The sequence below is a fragment of the Phaethon aethereus genome (assembly GCF_964289735.1).
Source record: "Phaethon aethereus genome assembly, chromosome: 1".
Taxonomy (NCBI): Eukaryota; Metazoa; Chordata; class Aves; order Phaethontiformes; family Phaethontidae; genus Phaethon; species Phaethon aethereus.
The window spans coordinates 133,374,457-133,395,453 of NC_138575.1; positions in this window are offsets into that span (position 1 = coordinate 133,374,457).

Below are 20,997 nucleotides of genomic sequence, written 5' to 3' on the forward strand. Positions count from 1 at the left end.
TCACTGCTGCAGCATTTTGAGACCATGGTGGTCCTCTGCAGCAGTGTTTGACTTACTACCTTCTGGGGATTTAACTATCACGCTATTCACCACTATCCTTGCTTGACATGGCCGGAATAATCAAAACATGAGGAATAACTGAATATTTTTGTCTATCTCACTGCCCATGGAGGGCTTCATCGGGCCATGCGTTACCTGCAGTAACGGCAGTTACACAACGGGGAATGGTTGGGGGGGCAGGTGGGAACAGCGTCAGAGTGATCTGAACTGAGACCCATCTACTGCTTTGTGCTGGAGCTGTAAAACCTCTTGGGGGAAGGAAAAATTGGGATAATTGGTAGGTGGCTTGCTCTATTGCAGATCAAGTTGTCTTTCTCCTCATCCACTTGCATCTTAGCTTCCATCACTGAAACATGTGTGTTAGGCCCTTTAAAACATCTACCACATTTATCAGTAAAGTATCAATAAGGAATATGACATGACTAAGGGTTATCTGATCTTTGATTAAATGTTCAACAGGAATCATGGGAATAATATTTTATTTGGATTACTTGCAACAGGGGATATTGCAAGACATGGCCTGTTTTTCTCAATTTCTGATGGACTTTACATACAGTATGTGCATCCTGTAATAGTCAATGCACCAGTGCTCAGAAATGAAAATGAAAATGGAAATGGAAATGAAAATGAAAAGCTCAGATCAGGGAGAAGTTTGGGAATGGAGCTTTTGAAAGAGCAATGCATTTTTGTACTGAAAGACAAAACAGAAAAGAGAAGAGCAGGGCTTCAAGGCAAAAGAGAGCTAGTGTGTTTATGACCTAGTTACAACATGGTACCTTTCTCTTCTGCTAAGTGCATTGATTTCTTGGCCACACTCTTGTAACGTAAATAGGGCAGCTGAAGATAAACTATTCCTCTTCTTAGATGCAAGTAGGTTTTCACAAAATCAAGAAGAAAGAAAATGCAATTCACATATAGGCAGTCTATGAGTATGCTTGTTTGGGTTTTCCCTGCTCTTGTACGCCTCTAAGTTTAATAGGATATGGGGACACAAAATTCAGGGCAGCAATTTTCATGGCTTGTAGCTTTCTTTTATGCATTGAGATCCATTTTTTAAAAAGCATATAAACGTGGGAGCCCTAGTATTTCTTATGTCTGGAAGGCAAAGGATTCTTAGCTACTGTTGACACTTTCATATACAAAGCGGCAACCTGCAGAAAGATGGCTCCTTTACGAAATTCAGCTTTATCAAAGCAGACAGCTGTCAGCTTCTTACCCGCAGCACACATGAGGAGCCATGCCCCAGCCCCCTCATGCTGCACCAGGGATTATCCCAGGGCTGCTGGCTGCCCTTGATCCTTCCCTCCCACGAAGCCGAAACATGAGGGGCAGTTGGCAAAGGCACCTCCACTGCTTCTTAAGGCACAGCCAGCCTTCGCAGGGTGGGGACTGTCCCCTGTCCTAGCCGCATCGGTCACTTGCTGCCCTTGGCCCCACTGCTCAGAGGCTTTTGCACCATAGAGACCTGTGTGCAGAGACCGTGGGGGTGCAGGGACCCACCAGCACCCTCAGGATGGGGCTCCGCCTCCTGCCCGCCCTGGGGTCTCCACAGGCAGAGGACATTGGTTGTGGTTCTTCAGCTTCAGCTCATGGGAAAAGGGGCCAAGGCAGCAGTGACCACACCAGCCACTCAGCAGGTGTCCTGGTCCCCTGTCCTGCCAAGCACAGTGCAGATGCTTGGGCCCAAGTCACAGCTGGAGCACTGCTGGCTCCTCACCCCCAGCACAGAGGCAGGGCCTCGATGTCCCTTGCTGCCTGAAGTATGACCATAATACTATGAGGGATCAAGGACTAGGCTGTCTCATGGAAACGCAATGGTGTTAAAATGGTTCATGGGAAAATAGACGGACGTGGCAAAGGGTGTAGGGTCAACCTCAGAGTGAAATCCTGCCTAGGTGGAAGTCAGGCTTTCATGGACATCATTGACCCCATAGGTCCTGTTTCTTTCCTTTCTGGACTAAAGGAACCTGAGTTTTGGTATGGAAAAAAAGGAAAAAACGGGTCTTTTGCCTTTTTCCCCCCTCTTGTCCCTCCCCCCCGCCCTTCTTTTTTTCTGCCTACAGCCTTCCCTATCCCTCTGTGACCCCACTGTGGGGAGACTGAACTGTTAATAAACTACTTTCCAAAGTAGCCTGAAAGCAGCCACACTATTGACAAGACAGACTTCCCTTAGAACTGACTGGCATCTGTTTGTCTTCCCCCATGGACACCGAGAGCAGCAAGAAGGCACTCTCCCACTCCACGGGCAGAATGAGAACACCACAACCGCAATCTGCACCAGGCACCGGCTTGATAAAACAAGAGAGAGCCGTGAGACAGCAGTTTCACTTCCCCTGTGCTTTGCTGCTTCTTCTGCACATGATATTTAAAGAGCATTATGGGATTCTCTGCACTTAATAACCGCTCCCCCAGAAGGATTTGGTTGCTGAATACAAATAAGTAGCTATGTGATTAGGTTTCATGCATTTTGGTACATTTTATTACATTTTCCATTACTTTTTAAAATTTTTTTAAGAAAAAGGAGAATTCAAGCAGGGAGGAAATGTTTTCTCTGCCAACAGCCTTATTGCCAACCTCATATCTTGCAAACTCCCAGGATAATGCTTGTCCCTCAAGATGTGTGGCTGATTTTTAAATTGCAGAGAGTTATATTTTGTAAGTGTAGTAATATTTGAGGAAGCCTGCCACCACCATCTCCAATTATCTCAGGTTGAAAAGTCAGATGCCTAAGCAGATACTGGCTACTCAGATGTTGGTAGCATTTAATTTCTGCTTACTGCTGGGACGAGAAAATTGTCACTCTTTACCTTCCTGCTCTGTTCGCTTACCTGGCAGCCTCCCTCCACCCAAACCGCTTGCTCCCTCAGCTTCTCCTCTTGTCTGCCCAATCTCTTCATCTTGCTCCTTCTCCCATGCCACCTTCTCTCCATCACTTACACGGAGGCTTTTCTTACCTCGCCCTCATCATCTCCTTTCCATCCTGCTGTGTTTCCAGGAGGCTGCATCTCATGTCCCACTCTTTTGTCTTGCTCCATCTCTGCTCTGCACTCTCTGGACCCTCTGCCACTCTTCTGTTCTTGTGCGCCTTTCTGACTTACCTCTACCCTTACCCACACCTGTCCTCCTGACCCAGTTGCCCTTTTGATGCCACTCCCACTCTCTTCCTTGCCTCACCGCCTTCCACGTCTCTTCTGGCTGATCCATGGTTTGAGGAAAATATTGCCATGGCAGTGTGATCGCCAAGGAAGCAAGCTACTTTTCTGTTGCTGAGAATCCGCCTGCGTAGCACACATACTACATCTCAGGCGTGGGTGCTTCGTATCCATCAGTACATCTGCAGTCTGAAATTAGAAATCTGAAATCTTAATTGTATGCTCAGCAATGGGGCCAAAATGTTGCCATAGTGAAATAACAAGAGGAAGGACCAATGATAAGACACTGAAAAGTGAGATTTCACAGGGGCATAATGTCCCACATGAAAAAAATCTCAGACTACCCCTCTACTATAGTCTCTCTTATTTTGACCAGAACAAAGGAGGCTTTGTTCCCGTGTCATCAAATTAGCGCCAGCTTTTGGGACTGGGGTGATCCAGAATAGGAGCATCTGCAGTGTTTTTCACCAATCTAGAGAGCTTTGTTCCCCTTTGATGATAAGTTTTATCCCTACTCCAAGATCAGCACTCCTCCTGACAGCCTGCCTGCGGAAGGCACAGCACCGACAGCCACCGCAGGGGCTGGCAGCTGGATCCAGCCCAAACTGCTCTTCACATCTGCTGGGACTGGGGCTGAAAGTAGTGGGCTCAAATTACAGACAGGAAAGTTTTGGCTGTTCCTTAGGAAAAACTCTACAACGTTAGAATTGGTGAAGCGCAGCAGTCGATTGCTGGGGGATCCCAAAGGGACCCCACCATGGGAGGGTTTGGGGAAGAGGTCAGACTAACATCTCTCAGACCCGGGTTTGGTAGAGATCCTACCCTGGGGCAGGGGATGCTCTGGATGACCTCCCAGGCTCTGACAGGCCTATTTTCTGCTAATCTGCTTGAGGGTTTTCTCATGGCCATTTCTGTGGCTGTGCGAAATGTCAAGGAGTTTCCTCCTACTTATCTCTGCCTAACTCTCCACGCCCCTTTAAAAGCACATGTTTTGTAATGTGATTGTGTATGTTTTCTGAAGTGCTTAGTTTTAATTGCAAAATATTTATTTATAACTCTCAAAGCTCTCTTAGTTTAATATCTGGATTCTTTATATTTTACATCTAATCAAAAAGCTGGATATTTTCCATCATCCCTCCCACAAAGCTGGATTTTGCATGGAATCTCAGAAATGCATTAATTTCAGTATAACTTCTTTAAATTTTTAATGTTCTAGACAGCCTACCTGACTGATAGCTTAATTACTCCTTCACTATCCCCAACAGGCTGCAAGAGTGCAGCTTCTGACTATTTCCTGACTTTTCTTTTTTTCTTAATTCATCCCAGTTGAAGTAGGATTTTTTTTTTCTGCATCACATGCAAATGGACATTGCTATTTTTTTCACCTTCTGATTATTTGTTATATCTTTTTTTTTTTTCTTTCTAGGAAGTAGACAGAGTTTTTAGGCCCTTGCTCAAAAGATGTTCCAGTGCCTTTTCAGCAGAAGACCTATTGAACTCTCCCCTACAGAGACCCAGAGAACCTTTGTTTGTGGATATATGCAATATGAAAAATACGTTAGCCATAGAAATATTGGGAGTTATTTTCCCTCACATTCTGGTTTATGCTGTTGCAGGCTGGATTCCCTTACTGGGCCATAAGGTCCTTAAGGGCCACAAGGTCCTTAAGGGTCAGACAGGTGTACTGGGTACATCATGTATACGTGTGTGTGTGTGTGTATATATGTGGGAAAAGAAAAGCTATAAAGGGGTCATGAATAAGGAAAGCCCTGACTCCATCCCATCCCGCATGTTGTTAGCTGAAGCAGGCAGCCTGACACCTGCAGAAAAAGTAAATTGAGTCACAACCGATGGCCAAGAAAGCAGCTCCCCTTCTGCAGCAAGGTCAGGGCTGCAGTAGTGGTTGCAGTAATGTCACCCTTGGGATGCACCTTCGCGCGGCGGGGTGTTGGCGTGGCAGCCACAGGCTTCACCACTCCACCTGCTTTGGTGCTGCAAAGGTGGGTTGCAATTTCCTTGGACTGGTTTGCTATAACAGACATCTCTGGTCCTTCTGATGGGCTGCCAAGGCTGGGACACCTGCAGCACGGGGTCAGCAATGACAAACCCTCCGGGCTGCTTCCTCGCTGGTGGTCCATGCGGCGTGGTGCTGCCTGGCTGGGGCCAGCGCTCACGCTGTCACACCCAGAACATCTGCACAGACATGTCCAAGTGCAAGTACGTTCTTAACGTGTCCATCTGTAATATCCTTTTAGAGGAGGATAAGAGGGTAGGAAAGAGCTAGAGGGTTTTCATGATGATAAATGATTTCAGACTGGTCTAATTTCCTTCCTTGATCGGGTAACAGGCCAAACCAAAACTCAAATGTGGTATTGAAGTTGGTTAAAGTTTTTTGACTGTCTCATGCAACATTTTCAGAAGAATCTTGGAAAACACGGTCAAGATAATAGTGTTTTAAGATGGATACAGAACCAATTGAAAAACCTTTCTGAAAGAGTAGTTATGGATGTTCCAGTGTCAATATGGGAGTCACTCTTGGGATGACTCCACATTTCCAGTGGGGCTGGTCCTGAATATGAATCTATGAAATCTTTTCAATGATGGCCTGCATGATAAAATAGGCTGTATGCTTATAAAATCTGAGCATGCTACCACGCTACCAGGGGTTGTAAGCACCTCGAAGGACAGGATAAGAATTCAAAATGATCTTGATAAATTGAAGGAACCAAAATCAATAAGATGAGATTCAATAAAGACAAGTGCAAAGTGATACACTTAGCAAGGAGAAATCAAATGCACAAATACAAAATGAGGAATAACTGGTGAAGCAGCAACTCTGCCAGAAGAGGTCCTGGGGGCATTGTGTACCGTGAGCTGAATATAAATTAGCAATATGATCCTGCCTTAAAAATGGCTGATGACATTCCCAGATGTATTAATATAAATTATTACAGGAAGTAGTTGCTCTCATGTACGTGGTACCAGTTAGGTCACTGACAGGCTACCGCGTCCCGCTCTGGACAGCAAATTTAGCAAAAGAGCAAAACAGCCCAGAATAAAGAGACAATGAAGATTAGAGAACTGCAGAATGTAACCTATAAAGCAAGACTGAAAAAAATCTCTAGTTTCTAATGAGAACAAAGCCATTTTCAAATACATAAAGAAGTCCTTTGCAGAAACCACAATAAAAGGAATTGTTTTGCCAATTGAAGGAGACAGAAAAAGTTGCTCTTGGCTTAATTTGCAGAAAGAGAGAATCAAATTTGATATTAATAGAAATGAAGGGACGACAGTTCAGCACTGTATTGCAGAATATCCTCATTGGGGTAGGTGGTATTGCAGGAAGATTTTAAGACTGATTGGAGAATTAACTTCTAGTGCTGGCTGAGGTATACCTATCTTACTTCACAGTAGGAAAATTAATTAAATAACATGTCTTTTGTTTTTTAACACTGTCTGATGCAGCACTGTAGAACTCTAACTCCATTTTCAGTTCTTGCTTTAGTAGCTGTCTTGCTCAGCTATTAATTTCAACAAAAATCCTGGAGATAAGGGATGGACTGAAAGTGACCTTTTCAGAATTGTGTTGGTAAGATGCTGACACGAGGGTCAATTCCTTTTTAAGCACACATTGCAGTGTGGACAAACAGAGAATAAAGCCATAATTTCTAACCAGCTGGATCTACAATTTAAGATAAGAGAACAAATGAATGCAGGTAGACAGAGATGCAGAAGGACTTCAGGAGACAATATTAATCAGCATAAGCAGTGGTACAAGCATGGGAGTAGTGACCTCATCAATTTTTGTAGTTGTTGCAGCCAAGGAGAATGTTGAAGTAGGATCTGAAGGGGAATAACAAAGCACCTTTGCAGGGTAGCCTTTCCCAATGACTAGAATAGGGAAAAAAGTAAAATTTTTGAAAATGTGAAAGGCAGGTGACAGAGATTGGTATTGGGGCCAGTCAGAAGAGTGTTGGTTTTTTTAGAGGACGGGGCCTGATAAGCCACAGGAAGAGACCTTGAGAAAAAATGCAGATGTGGGTACACTAGAGGGTTAACATGGACTTACAAAGACAAGGGTGCTATTGTTAATGTGGCAGGTTGGGGAACTCAGATGTACAGCATTATTCTGGGTGGATCAGAGGTAGAAAGGCTGCCTTCGCTGAGGACCCCACACAAGGATTACAGTTGCATGGATAGATAAGAAAGGCTATATCTTTGACATGTCAGGTGAAAATCTTGCGTAGTCATGTGAGAACTGAGAGACAATTCAGGTAACACCCAGGTAACAAGGATAAGTGACAGGCAGGATAATGGGATTGTCCAAAGAGAGGGAGAAAGCAGCAATGGAGAGGAGTTAGGAAGAGAGCTAAGAAATTTTATTTTAAGATGTTCAGCTTGGATTGGCAGTGGAACATCCAAAATGGGATGCCAGGAAGACAGGCCAGATCTGGGACAGAGAATCACATTTCTAGGTCGTTCGCCCTAACCTCTCTAATACACAAACCTTTCTACCCATCCACACAACCAAGACAATTCTTCATCTTCAGGAACGTTTCTGGAGAGTATGATGCAGACATAAATTGCAGAGGGACCCCCACATCGGAGCTAGAGGGAACACAAAACAATCCCCTGGAGAGCAGAGAGAAATAGTGATAGGAACGGGAGAGGAAAGATTCAAAGAAGCCAGATGAAATCAAGAAGGATATCAGAAGGTATATGACAAGTGAAGCTAGCTACGACTCAGTGCTCTTTCTTAGTAGTGGCAAAAGGAGACAATCCACTTCCCAGAAAGTGAAGCCATAACCTGCTGAGACCACGAACTTCTTGTCATCCAAACTGAGTAAGTGCATTTCCGATTCTCTTCTCAAGGCTGAGGGAGGCTTTATAAATCTTTCAAGTGGTCATCTGTTAGCGAATGCTAGAATTTTTGCACATCTTACTCAAGTCTCGACAAAGCCAGTGCTTAAACTCTGTAGTGCATTCCTGGGACTCCTCAGGTCATGATAGATGATGCTTGCCCCAGGATGTCAGCTCCTATGCTTCCAGGGCTACCTGACTAACCAAAACCACCACCTAACACTGAGCGCACCCCTCTGCTGTAGCTGTTGGGACATGAACTGTATGCAAAGCCCCGGTGCTGGAGTCTCAGCAAGGCTTTCTGCTACCACCTGAGCAGATGTCCACGTTACTCAGCGGTGGAGGCACCTTGGCTCTATGTAATCTTGTGTGATCAGGTGGGAATGACAAGAAGATACTCACCCACAAAGCTCCTTATCTAAGCAGGGAAAATGGTAATAAGGGAAAGAAGACTGGCTGCGAGAGAACCTCTGGAGACAACATGGTGAAGTTAAGCACAGGTCATTTCGGTTACATGACTTTCTTTTTAACTGCCTTTGTTATTTTCAGGGTACTACTTAACAATTTCCTGAGGGAAAGACTAGTATTTATTAGCTGAAGTATTATGAAATGATCCTAACTTTATGGCTTGAGCAATAAAGATGTACAGCGGGTAACATTTATTCTCTCAGAGAGACCTGGAATCCATCTGTAAAAATAACTGTTCTCTTTCTCCATTATTAATAGACAGCTGTTATTCCTAATCTTTTTATCTGATTTTTTTGATTGAAAATCTACTTCTTTTGTATTTGTTTTGGTAATCTCGGATGTCTCTTGCTCTGAATAATGAAAAATTAAATGGTGTGACTGTAGCAAGAGGACACTTAGAGCAGGAAGATAAGCTGAGTCATGGGGAGTGCATGGCCTTTTCCCTCTGTCGTGCTTTCCACGAGGCCTCCCAGCACCACTGGCACTGGCTCTGCTCCACAGAGGAGAATGCAGCATAGCAACTGCCTACATGCAGATAGCAATTTTACAAGGTACAAGTTCTCTCTTTTTTTATAATGGGAAAGTACTTCTACTTTTAGAGTTCCCTATACACTTTAAAAAAATTTTTTATGGTCTTGCCATCTATGCTAAAATGCTGCTATGAATTTTATAAATTGATGTCCAAGTCATGAAATGAGATGACTGCTGGAAAGGGAACCAAGAACTGCCTGTTCCAGCTTGCGACTTTCTTTTCTAGGTGTAATTTTCTCTATTTCATTACTTATCATTCGAAGATCATAAAAAATCTTTTCATGACCCTTCTGTAATGTGCTCTGTGGCACTGAATTTAAAAATTGAGATTACAAATACAGAATAAGGGGAAAGACAGAGACTCAATTTCAGCTCCAGTGAACAGGCTTTATTTCCTCTCACTTCTGGCTGCTTTTACACACCAGTCTAGTTCCAATGACACTGGAGATTTATATCTGCAGCCATGGCAGAAGAATTGGCCCAGGCACTGAGGGAGATGAATACTTCAGAAACAATGGATAAATAGTTCAAAAACCTCACCACCATTTCTTTCTCCATAGCTGTAGGGGGTTTGCATTCCCTTCATGAACAAACTGCATGGAAATATACCTAATATGTATTCGAGAAACATCAGCTAATATCAGCCATTATTTGTGGCTTCTCAGAGGTTTCAGAGTAAACTGAAAAAATGCTTTGTGTTCTCGGTCCTGGAAAAATATCACCAGAGCTTTAAACACAGCATTAGACTACCTGCCTCTCTGTGTCTTGGGCTAGAACTAATTTAAGGATCCCCCACAGCTTTCTGTCGGTGCATGTCTTGAGGAAAAAAGTGCACAAGCCTGTCCTTTTTCTACGGTATTGTCGCATGCCCAGGAAGCAGAACAAATGCAGACCTCGCCGTGCAGCGGCCCTGTCACGGGATGATCCTGGTCACCTGGGGACTTTCCCATCTAAATGATTCGAGCTTGCTGAGGTGCCCATTCTTGTTCCATTTTTCCCACTTCTCACTCTGTGGACACATTTTTGGGTCCTGGGTGGAAATAGGCTTGCACTATGTTAAAAAAGGGTGAAAAGCAGAAGGAGCCAAAGCCGTCATCATGGTAGGAGCCTCATAAAAAATGTCTGTGGTGACAAATACCTTGGTAGAGATCCGAAGGGAGGAGGCTTGCCTGTGGGAATGGCATACCCTGAGAGAAGCCAGGAGAGCACAACAGCCCCAGCACCCGCGCTTGGTTTGCACCTTGCCGGGCTGTTCGGTGGGTGACGCCTGTTGTCCTCCCCACCGACACAAGCACAGCAGTTCGGGTCCTCCAAGTGCTCTTTTATTCCTGACCTCAGGTGGGAGGGAGACAGGATATGTAAAATGTGAACGAAATAAGGTGCAATTCATTAGTCACAGTGCTGGGTTACTAAGCAAATTGTTAATTAATGCTAGGAGAGAATTAGAATCATGACCTTTGAGTCATTTTACCTATGAGGCCAGAAAATACTCTACATTCATACTCATTCTGGAGTTCGTAAAAAACTTTGAGGTGCAAGTCATCTTTGTATTTTTTTTTCTTATTAGTCAAATTTCCAGGGCTTAAAACAATCACCTAGCACAGTTTTATCACAGGTACAAAGTTCTCAAGACCATGTGCAAAAATCCTATTTTTTATAACCAGGAATTTATAAGGCCTTTAATGATATTCACGTTTTAAGTAAATATGTGACCGTATAAGGCAAGCATTAATGAAATCACAGAATCACACAGAATCACAGAATGGTAGGGGTTGGAAGGGACCTCTGAAGATCATCTGGTCCAACCCCCCTGCCAAGGCAGGATCACCTGGGGCAGGTTGCACAGGAATGCGTCCAGTTGGGTTTTGAAGGTCTTCAGAGAAGGAGACTCCACAACCTCTCCGGGCAGCCTGTTCCAGGGCTCCGTCACCCTCACAGTAAGGAAGTTTTTCCTCATATTGAGGTGGAACATCCTGTGCTGCAGTTCATGCCCATTGCCCCTCGTCCTGTCGCTGGGCACTACTGAAAAGAGACTGGCTCCATCCTCCTGACAGCCACCCTTCAGAGATTTATAGACATTGATAAGGTCCCCTCTCGGCCTCCTCTTCTCCAGACTAAACATCAGTAAGGTGTTAAATGGTAAGGCAACATTGACTCTGAAAACAAAATTAAAATTTTAAAAATAAAAATGAAACTGAAAGAAAAACTGATCACAGGAAATCAGAATGCTGTTGTGTGGGATGGTGCGTGTATAAAAACATAGCTGAATATTGTTCATATAAAAGGGAGATAGAGTTTGCACTGAGACATCTACATACACCTTAGACACATTTGGTATCAATGGTATTCTGCAGGTAACTGTTTATTTTACTCTCATATTTGAGCACCATCAAATTGCATAAACATCAACAACTGACACAAAAAAGGAGTATTTTGGGTCAATCTTAGGATTAATAAAGAAGGTTGCCATTACTTTTTTCACTATATGGAGCACAGATTTCACATGTATATTTTTAATATTTTTTTCTCTGCTTATAAATGTGCAATTCTTGAAGCGTTAAGAGCCAGCCAGAATCTGCTCCTGAACCTGTTAAGCAAGAAAACAAGGACAGAAAGACAAATCAAAGATCTCAGTTGTTACCCTGGCACATTTCTAGCCTGCTCCCAAGCCTTCTGTTTCCATGGCTGTCTGAAGCTGCAAGTGCTGCTGTGGTGCTTTGCATCTCCTAGGAGTGTCTTCAGATAGATAAAGACGAAGTCATCATCTTTTTGTATCGAAAATAGGTCAAAAATGGGATCAGAACTTGTGGAGAGTGGATAGCTTTAATTCATAAACACTCACTTTCATAGCCTTGACCCCAGGAAGGGGGAGGTAAACAGCAGGACCAGCTTTTCTGGTTCAGATCCAGTGGAAAAAATGGATATAGCTGGTCCGATTTTCTTCAGTGACAAATCCAGGACTTAAGCCCTTAATTTACCATTTGGATTTAACTTCACTTTTAACCAATATCTAGACCTGATGGATGTACAGCTAGCCTCTTGTTCAGCTGCGGGGCTACAGCTTCAAAATATGAAAGGAGATTAATGGGCACAAAAGGAAGTCCCTAAAATTCCCCCTAGGCAATAGAGTAACTTCAGCCTTTTGGACTGAACAGAAAACAACTTTCATTTCAATGGGGCAGCAGGGAGACAATACCAGGTTAACTTTGCTACTGGAAGCAACATGCCTGAATTTCTGACTCTTCACCTCAGGCACTTTATCCCTGAACCCATATGTCACCTAAGGGCTAGCAGGTACTGCTCTCCTCTTTCTTGCTGCCTCTCTCCTGGAGGTGTGGGTTACTCAACAGAGGTAAACTCATAAGCTCCATAATTCGCCTTGACTACCCATCCTAAATGTGCCTACACATTGTAGAAGAACTCCAAATTACAGTAGTACAATGCAACCTTTAATCAAGGGTTTGACGTGACCTCATAAGAGAAGTGACTGGTGTGAATGTCATTTTTTTATTACAAGCATAGCAAAGAAGGTTATTCCTACCTATGCCTAAAAAGCAAGCAAATGCTGCTGTATGGGGGACTCCAATGCTTTTGACATAGCCTAGACAGGGAAGCACAAGTGCTAGTTTGAATTTGGCAAAAACTCCAGGGATCATAACAGAAAGTTAGCATGAAAAGGGGACACCTGGGCCCTTGCTGGACAGCTTTTCCAAGGAGTCTCAGCTTTGTAAGACCCGTTCTTCTAGTCCTGGCACCTTCAGAGGTTCAGACCACATACATTCTAGACTTTTGTTATCCCTGAGTCACAAAAAAGGAACTGAGATCTGGTCCATCTCCATTCTCTGTTATAACCTTACACATTTTCAAGGCAAAAATGCACCCTGACTTTTGGTCCAAACTCAGTCTTTACTAGATTTGGGTCGGTGATAGGATCCAGCTAATCCTGACTTCATTTAATGCAATTTGTAAGTCCTGCCTTCTATTAACCCTAAATTTCCATTAATTAAACATTGGACTGTGACACAGAGCTCTTTCAAAGACTAATGTGTCTCCTATGCTTCAGAAAAGAAATAATCTTAAAGCAAGAGTAAGCTCTTTCCCAGGTCGATCCTGGTTATCCCCATGGCTGATGGGCGGAAGGCTGAGACCACACTGTGTCCTGGGCTGCCTCCCTGCATGGGAAGAGTGACAGCCGCTTTGCTGAGGCTCTTCTCTCCCCACACTTCCCTGAGCTGGGACACAGGGAGCATTTGTGGCAGCACCTTATGCAACCTAGGTGAACTGAGTTGTCTCAAACGGACCATCATGCTTAATATGAAGCATTATTCATTCCCTGAACTGAACAGGGAGAGGGACTCTCTGTAATTTGGCTTGAATGACAAATGGTTAGCTATCAAAGGAGAACAAACAAGGAAACATAAGTGAAAACCAAAGTTAACACCTTTTTTTTTTATCAGAATTGTTTGCTTTGAGGAGTCCTAAGCTTGGCACCTGCCCTGGGAATATTTTAGAAATATTTCCCAAATATTTGTAAATGGTCAGAAGATAATTGTCAGGCTTATGGAAATGTTTATCCCTCTAAACAGAAATATCTATCCTGTGAGCATTTACCTCTGAGCTATGCTAAGGCACATGGAGGAGGGAGGTGATTCAAGACAGCCAGCATGGCTTCACTAAGGGCAAGGCCTGCCTCACCAACCTAGTAGCCTTCTGTGATGAAGTGACCACATCAGTGGAAAAGGGAAGAGCTACAGATGTCATCTACCTGGACTTCTGTAAGGCCTTTGACACAGCCCTCCACAACATCCTTCTCTCTAAATTGGAGAGACATGGATTTGATGGGTGGATTGTTGGGTGGATGGGGAATTGGTTGGATGGTCTCATCCAGAGGGTAGTGGTCAATGGCTCAATGTCCAGATGGAGATCGGTGAGGAGCGGTGTCCCTCAGGGGTCTATATTGGGACCAGTACTCTTTAATATCATCATCAATGACATAGACAGTGGGATCAAGTGCACCCTCAGCAAGTTTGCAGATGACAAGCTGAGTGGTGCGGTTGACATGCCTGAGGGATGGGATGCCATCCAGAGGGACCTGGACAAGCTCGAGGAATGGGCCCATGTGAATCTCATGAGGTTCAACAAGGCCAAGTGCAAGGTCCTGCACCTGGGTTGGAGCAACCCCCAGTATCACTACAGGATGGGGGATGAAGGGATGGAGAGCAGGCCTGCTGAGAAGGGCTTGGGGGTACTGGTGGATGAAAAGCTGGACACGAGCCAGCAATGTGCACTTGCAACCCAGAAGGCCAACCATATCCTGGGCTGCATCCAAAGCAGCGTGGCCAGCAGGTCGAGGGAGGTGATTCTGCACCTCTACTCCGCTCTGGTGAGACCTCACCTGGAGTCCTGCGTCCAGCTCTGGAGCCCTCAGCATGGGCCTGTTGGAGTGGGACCAGAGGAGGGCCACAAAAATGATCCAAGGGATGAAACACCTCTCCTATAAGGACAGGCTGAGAGAATTGGGGTTGTTCAGCCTGGAGAAGAGAAGGCTTCAGGGAGACCTTACTGCAACCTTCCAGTACTTAAACGGGGCTTAAAAGAGAGATGGGGACAGACTTTTTAGCGGGGCTTTGTTGCAATAGGACAAGGGGTAATAGTTTTAAACTAAAAGAGGGTAGATTTAGACTAGACATAAGGAAGAAATTTTTCCCAAGGGTGAGGGTGATGAAAGACTGGCATATGTTGCCCAGAGAGGTGGTAGATGCCCCATCCCTGGAAACATTCAAGGTCAGGTTGAAGGGGGGCTCTGAGCAACCTGATCTAGTTGAAGATGTCCCTGCTCACTGCAGGCGGTTGGACTAGATGGGCTTTAAAGGACCCTCCCAACCTAAACTGTTCTATGATTCTATGACTCTAGCTGACTGTACTTGTTTATGGTCTGTGGAGAGTGACAGGCATGCTGAAGGTCTGATCCCTCTCAGTCTAAGCTAAGGGGTCTTAAATACATCAGATGAAGCCTGCAGCAGACTTGCCCATTTCTTTCCACTGACTCTAATGGGAGATCTACACAGTGAGGTCAGATCTGTTTATACAGATAAATCCTCCATCAAGAAAAATGCTGACTTTTTTTCTGTTAAAACAAATTTGAATCCTCTATCCCATTTCTCTCTTGACAAACAAAAGAGCTTGTCAAAGCAAAGGTTAATCTAGGAGGTAAAAACACAGGTGGAAATTACTTCAGTACAAGGTTTAATATGACTTTACGATAGTGGTATAAAATCAGTCCTTGCAGCATATCACTAAACACAGTATTTTTCACACATGTCTGAAATATGCTACTGATTTTGCTGATGACTGCCATAGATTTTGGGTGGCTTTTCCATTTCATAATCACGACTCCTTGACTTTTTTATGTTCTGCCATTGCTCAGATATTAATGCAACCCTAGTGGCAAGTGTTCAGTAGCCCAGATGAGATGCCAAAGGTTAGTAATGACTTTTGAACAAACATTGCTGAAGTGGCAGCACATATTTGAAAAGGTACAATTTTTCCCAGCAGTTCAATATGGTATTTTAACTTTGTATGCAGTTAGCCTGTGGGTGTCTTTTTCATTTGCCAACAGAGCACTGCCATTTTGCACTCTGGTGGGAAAGTGTTACTTCAACCTAATTGACTCTTTGATGCATGGAAATTATTTACCTAGAAATACTATAGTAGAGGGCCAAATTTCTTTCATTAAAAAACCCCAGTTGCTTGGGGTTTTTTACAGGATGAAGACATTGCACTGTGGCAGTAAGCTACCTCTATTGTTAAGGCTAAAATGATGCTGTACTGAATAAACTCTTCTTAGGCTGTTACTTTCTCTGGGCTGTTGAGTTTGTAGGGCAAATCAGGAGGGCTGTTCACCAAAGGAGAGAGAATGGGGAGGTTTTTCAAACATCAGTCCATTTAGCTGTATTTGGATTATGTTCCAATGAGATGGGCTGAGGAATGAAAACTGCAAGAAGCCTGAATTTCTTTTGAATAAATTGAGTTATTTTGTACATTGTCGTGACATTTAAAAGGTAAGTTGCAAGACTGAGACTGTGATACCCTGTAATTTATTCTACTTCTAGGAATATGAGAGGGCAGGTCAGGTATTACATGACCATCGGAAAGGAGAAACTAGGTCTTAGCTCTAAACCAGGGGGGGAAAAAAAAAAGAGGGGGACTGAAAAAGTTTCACAGACAAAACAATTTAATATCTATTCCCAGAAATACAGTAATACAAGACATCAATCAAGTTGTTTGTAAACAACTAGGAAACAGCAAAGAGGTAAACAACAGTCAACATGGGTTTATGAGGAACAGATTGCAAACCAACTTCACTTCATGCAGCATGGCATGTCTTGTGGTTAGAAGAAAAAAACATGCAGGATTTACATTTTGGCTTTCGCTGCCCTTTTGACTCTATCAAATGATAGTTTTGTAACCAAACTTCAGGAACTTGGAGATGATGGAGCCACAATAAGCAACAAAACTGGTTGGACAACAATACTGTGGAAATAGCTGTTGGCAGCTCATGTCAAACCAGAAGGTGTTTGGAAAGGGTCTTAGCAACACCCTGTCTGGTGCGGCACAGAATCCATGTGCAGGAAGAGGGAATAAAAACCCCTGCTTATGGTCCTCAAAGACAATGGGTAGCTTGGAGGAGCTGCTGAAAACAAAGCAGCATTTTGTGTGGGATGGTGGTGTGGCATCATGAACAGGAGTGTCAAGTATAATGCACATAAGTAAACCCTCCACTTTTGAGGTTTCAGCAGGGGTACTATGCCCAGGGAGCTCCATGCTTCAAGACAAATCTAGAAAAATGCATCCCTTAATAGGTTGAAAACCTTCACTTAGGAAAATCTGAGGAGAGGCATATTATAACACCTTTTTACTTTTGTAATGGGTGGCTGCTAGTAGGTGGGAAACAAATAGTTCACCACACCGACCCTTGGGGGGCGTGAGGAAGCAGTGAACTAAAATTGCAACAAAAATTTAGATTAAATAGGAAGGCTTCCTAGAGGGAAAAGATAGTACAGTCTACACCATGAGACACTTTAAAAAGCAGGTTACACAAACATTTATCAGGAATGAGTTAAGTACTGCTGATGTTGCCTTGAAGCAGAGGACTTTGCAGGCCTCTTTCAATGGCTTTCTATTTTTTTCATTACTTTTTTATTGCTTCTATATGTCTCTATAGCAAAATCTTATACTATTCTGAGAGAAAAAAAGAGCTGGACTATTCAAAATTAAGAGTCTTGAAAAGATGCCTCACAATAAGGAATAAAATGTTGGCTCTTAATGAACCTAGTCTTCTAAAACAGTTTGGGCAAAACACTCATGTAATTCACAGACTGACAGGACCAAATGATATAGTGAATGAACTTACGATCTTGGTTCCTAAACACAATAGGCCTTTTTTCATCCTCACATGTGTGAAATCTACAACAGTTCATTGAATTGATGAAAATGGAGAGCTGAGAATGCAAAATCTGGTCTATTTGTTATTTGTGCTCATAAGTACATACTGCTAAATGAAAGGAGACCAAAGAGGAGACCTGAATGCTCCTCTATTTGCTCCCTGGTCTTTCCCAAAGGCCACCAGCCAGCTCTCTCTGCCCAAGCATAGTTTGGGCAAGAGGTCACTCGGACCTCTTTCAAGAGGCAGTGTGGATATGACTGTGTCCAGCTCAGCTCTCTGCTGGAGTCCTCTTCCAAGAGTCCTCCCTTGGCCTTTGCACTCTCAAGAACCTCCTCCCACCTCTCCTGAAGAAATGCCACATGTGGGTCCCTGTCCTGTAACGTGGAAACCCCTGTGGTGGACCACACCACAGCTTTCACAATGTCCCAGAGACTCCAGGCTGGAAGAATGTACATAAATGTCACAGAAATGCCACTGGAGCCTCACAGATGGCTCTGAGGACACCGCCCAGAGCCAAGGGCTATATTAGATGATGTGCCCAGCCTTAGGGAGGTAGCTCTACACCACGTGGAGGTGACCAGTGATCAATACCTGGCTCTCTTCTGTTTAGCAGTGTGACCATGGTCTGTCCCTCTCCAAGTTGCTTTGTGCAGAAGTACGATTAACTCTGCAGGTTCATTTATAGCTTCTGAATGGAGAGAAAATTCCTGAAAACCAGCAGCTTTATAGTTAAAATAGGATACCTAAAACCCCTTCCTCATTTCCTATACAAGATACGAAGACACTTGTTCGTTGACTTCATACCTACAATGTAGACTTAATTGTTCATATTCATCATGTGATGGATACATTTTCAAAAAATAGCTTTCTCTCCCTAAACTTTTTCCATTATTTATTTCATACACTAATTAAAATTAGAAATGGCTAAACAAATTAAGATCAAGCACTCTCACAATCCTAATCTGAAATATATAAGTATTTGGAAGACATTGCAATGTATGGTGGAAAAAGATGTGTCCTTCCTAGCAATCATTGCTAACTGAGGCATCAGTGAAGGTTCCTTTGCTGTGATCAGCAGCCACTCCAGCAAACAACCAGAACTGTTTTCAAGTTGTAAGTGGCAAGCAACTATTTTTTCTAAAAATTTTCTGATTTTTTTTGATGAGCAAGAGATATGCAACTAATAATTGCCTCTTTTTTATGTTGTTAATGCATCACCAGCAACAAATTAATGTTGCTGCCAAGTATTTCAAGTCTGTGTTGAAATAGAAGAATTCCAGTATTTTGTGAAAACGATGAGGTGTCAGAAATGTTTTTCTTCATAAATATGAAAAGTAGAATTTTCATGAACAGCAGTGGAAAAGGAAGTGAGATTCCAGTGCAAGCAGAGTGAAGGATTGAATGCAGGTTCCTGATAAACTTGCTTGAAACATCCACTGGATGTTATCAGGATACCAGCTCTTTTCAATGGAAATTCTATCCTCAGGCAATAAACATTTTGTCATACCTGATAGGTATCTGTAAAAGGTTTTCGTTTCAACAAGCCAGAGCAGTTTGAAGAAAATAAATTAAAGAGCATTCCTAACCATTTCTAAGGCTGGGACACCTACACATAACAGTTGTTAACTTATAGCACATTCTATTTCGAAAATAGTCTGGAGAATGGAAGCTGAATGTCCCCTTTTTGCATATGGGTAAGCTTCATGAGAATTATAATTTGTTCTTTTGGTACATTGCATTCTCCTTGGTCCTCAGTTACAATTTTCTTTACTAATTACAACTTCTTTCTAAGTCCATATAGTGCATGTCCTTTTTGGGCCTGTAAATGCCGTTATTCTAAGATCATTTTAGGGCCATACTCCTTTTACTCACCAGATGGCAATTGTTCAAAATATTATGGGCTAAACTAATTCCTGATCTAACTCTATTGACCTCTTTGCACTTACTCAAGAAATGACGTGGGGCCTCTTCTGGTTTTATCAGCTATTTGCATGATTACAGAAAATAAAGCGCATAAATGCAACTAGATTTTCCCTGGTGCTTATATAATGCATGCTTCCCCTGCAGCTTTCTATCACATTAATTCCCAAGGGCTGATCCCCCAGTGTTAACGATCCCGACTGCAGACCAGGAATCTTCCAGCTGCTCATCCCATGAGCTGATGATGACAGGAGCAGATGTGCCTGTTTTTAGGTCTAGTTGAAATCTGATGAGTTTATTTCCTCTCATTCCATAAGGAGCAGACAGCACATTTTAATTGCTTTATACCCTTAAGAATTTGTGTTCCCAGGGTGTGTGAAGGTCGATGAAGACGACAGCTAGCACAAATATAGAGTTCAGTATCTGCATGAGGGGAGTACTCTTCCTCCGTATGGAGTACCGGTCCCATGGGAAAGGCAGCAGGATGTTTTTGTGCGTCTCTCCAGTTTGCAGTGTACTAGACCCTAATTAAAACCACACAGTGCGGTGGGTCACGCCATGTGCCTGCTTGGGCTGAGAATGATTCTCGACCTCACTAGTGTGAACACTGCTTACGGGGCAGGTAGCTGGGCGAGTTGCTTGTTCATTATCGTTGCCTTGAGTGACATTTATGACCAGGTCTTTGTCTCCTGTGGGCACCATGCTGCGCCACCCTCCAGCTGAGTCCTTCGGTAAAGCACTCAGGAATCTAAACAGAACTGTCCAAAAATGGGTTTTAGTGGCTCTTGAAGGATCCTTTTTATATTAAAAAACAAGGCACATTCATCAAACAGGAAGTGCGTTGTAGGACTGCTGTAAATTCTAAAAAAATGTCCATTGCTATATGGTGTAAATGCATATATACAGTGATTATGCAAATGCTTGGAGCTAGGGAATAGCTGTTTGAGAGACACAATAAATGACAATTTGAAATTCTCTGCTTTATTTTGTATAAGGCAGGATTCACTTGCAAATCTACGCATCTAGGCATATACCTGCATTACCATAAAAGCATATGAGCAATAGAGAACATTTTGCGCATTTTCATCTGTGTCTTTGATTGACAGATGGATACAAGTGAAAGCAACAAGCAACGAAACTGATACTTTATTTCAGTTAGTCTTATTGAATAAGATATTGAATAAGCTAAAATCATCACCTCTTTCAATATTAATATGGCGTCTGAGCTCACAGTCTGTTACCAGGACTGTGCTTAGAAGGAGTCCTAAAATAGGATGCTCTTTTCCTCCTTGCTGAAGACTGTAAACACTTTTTGTAAAATAGACTAGGATCGCATAGCCTTTATCTTTGTTCACTTCTCTGCAAAGGGTTTGACCCATTCCAGGACTATAAAATGCATTTGACTGCTTTTGACAAAATGCAACGGTGTACAGAGTTCCTCAGTAAGGAGAGGACCCCAAACTGTCCCGTGTGCAGCTGAAATGAAACTTCGGTCTTTCGCAAACTTTTGGCAAGGGAGCAGGCCCGGGCTCGGTTACTGTAAGGGCTTTCGGCATTTTC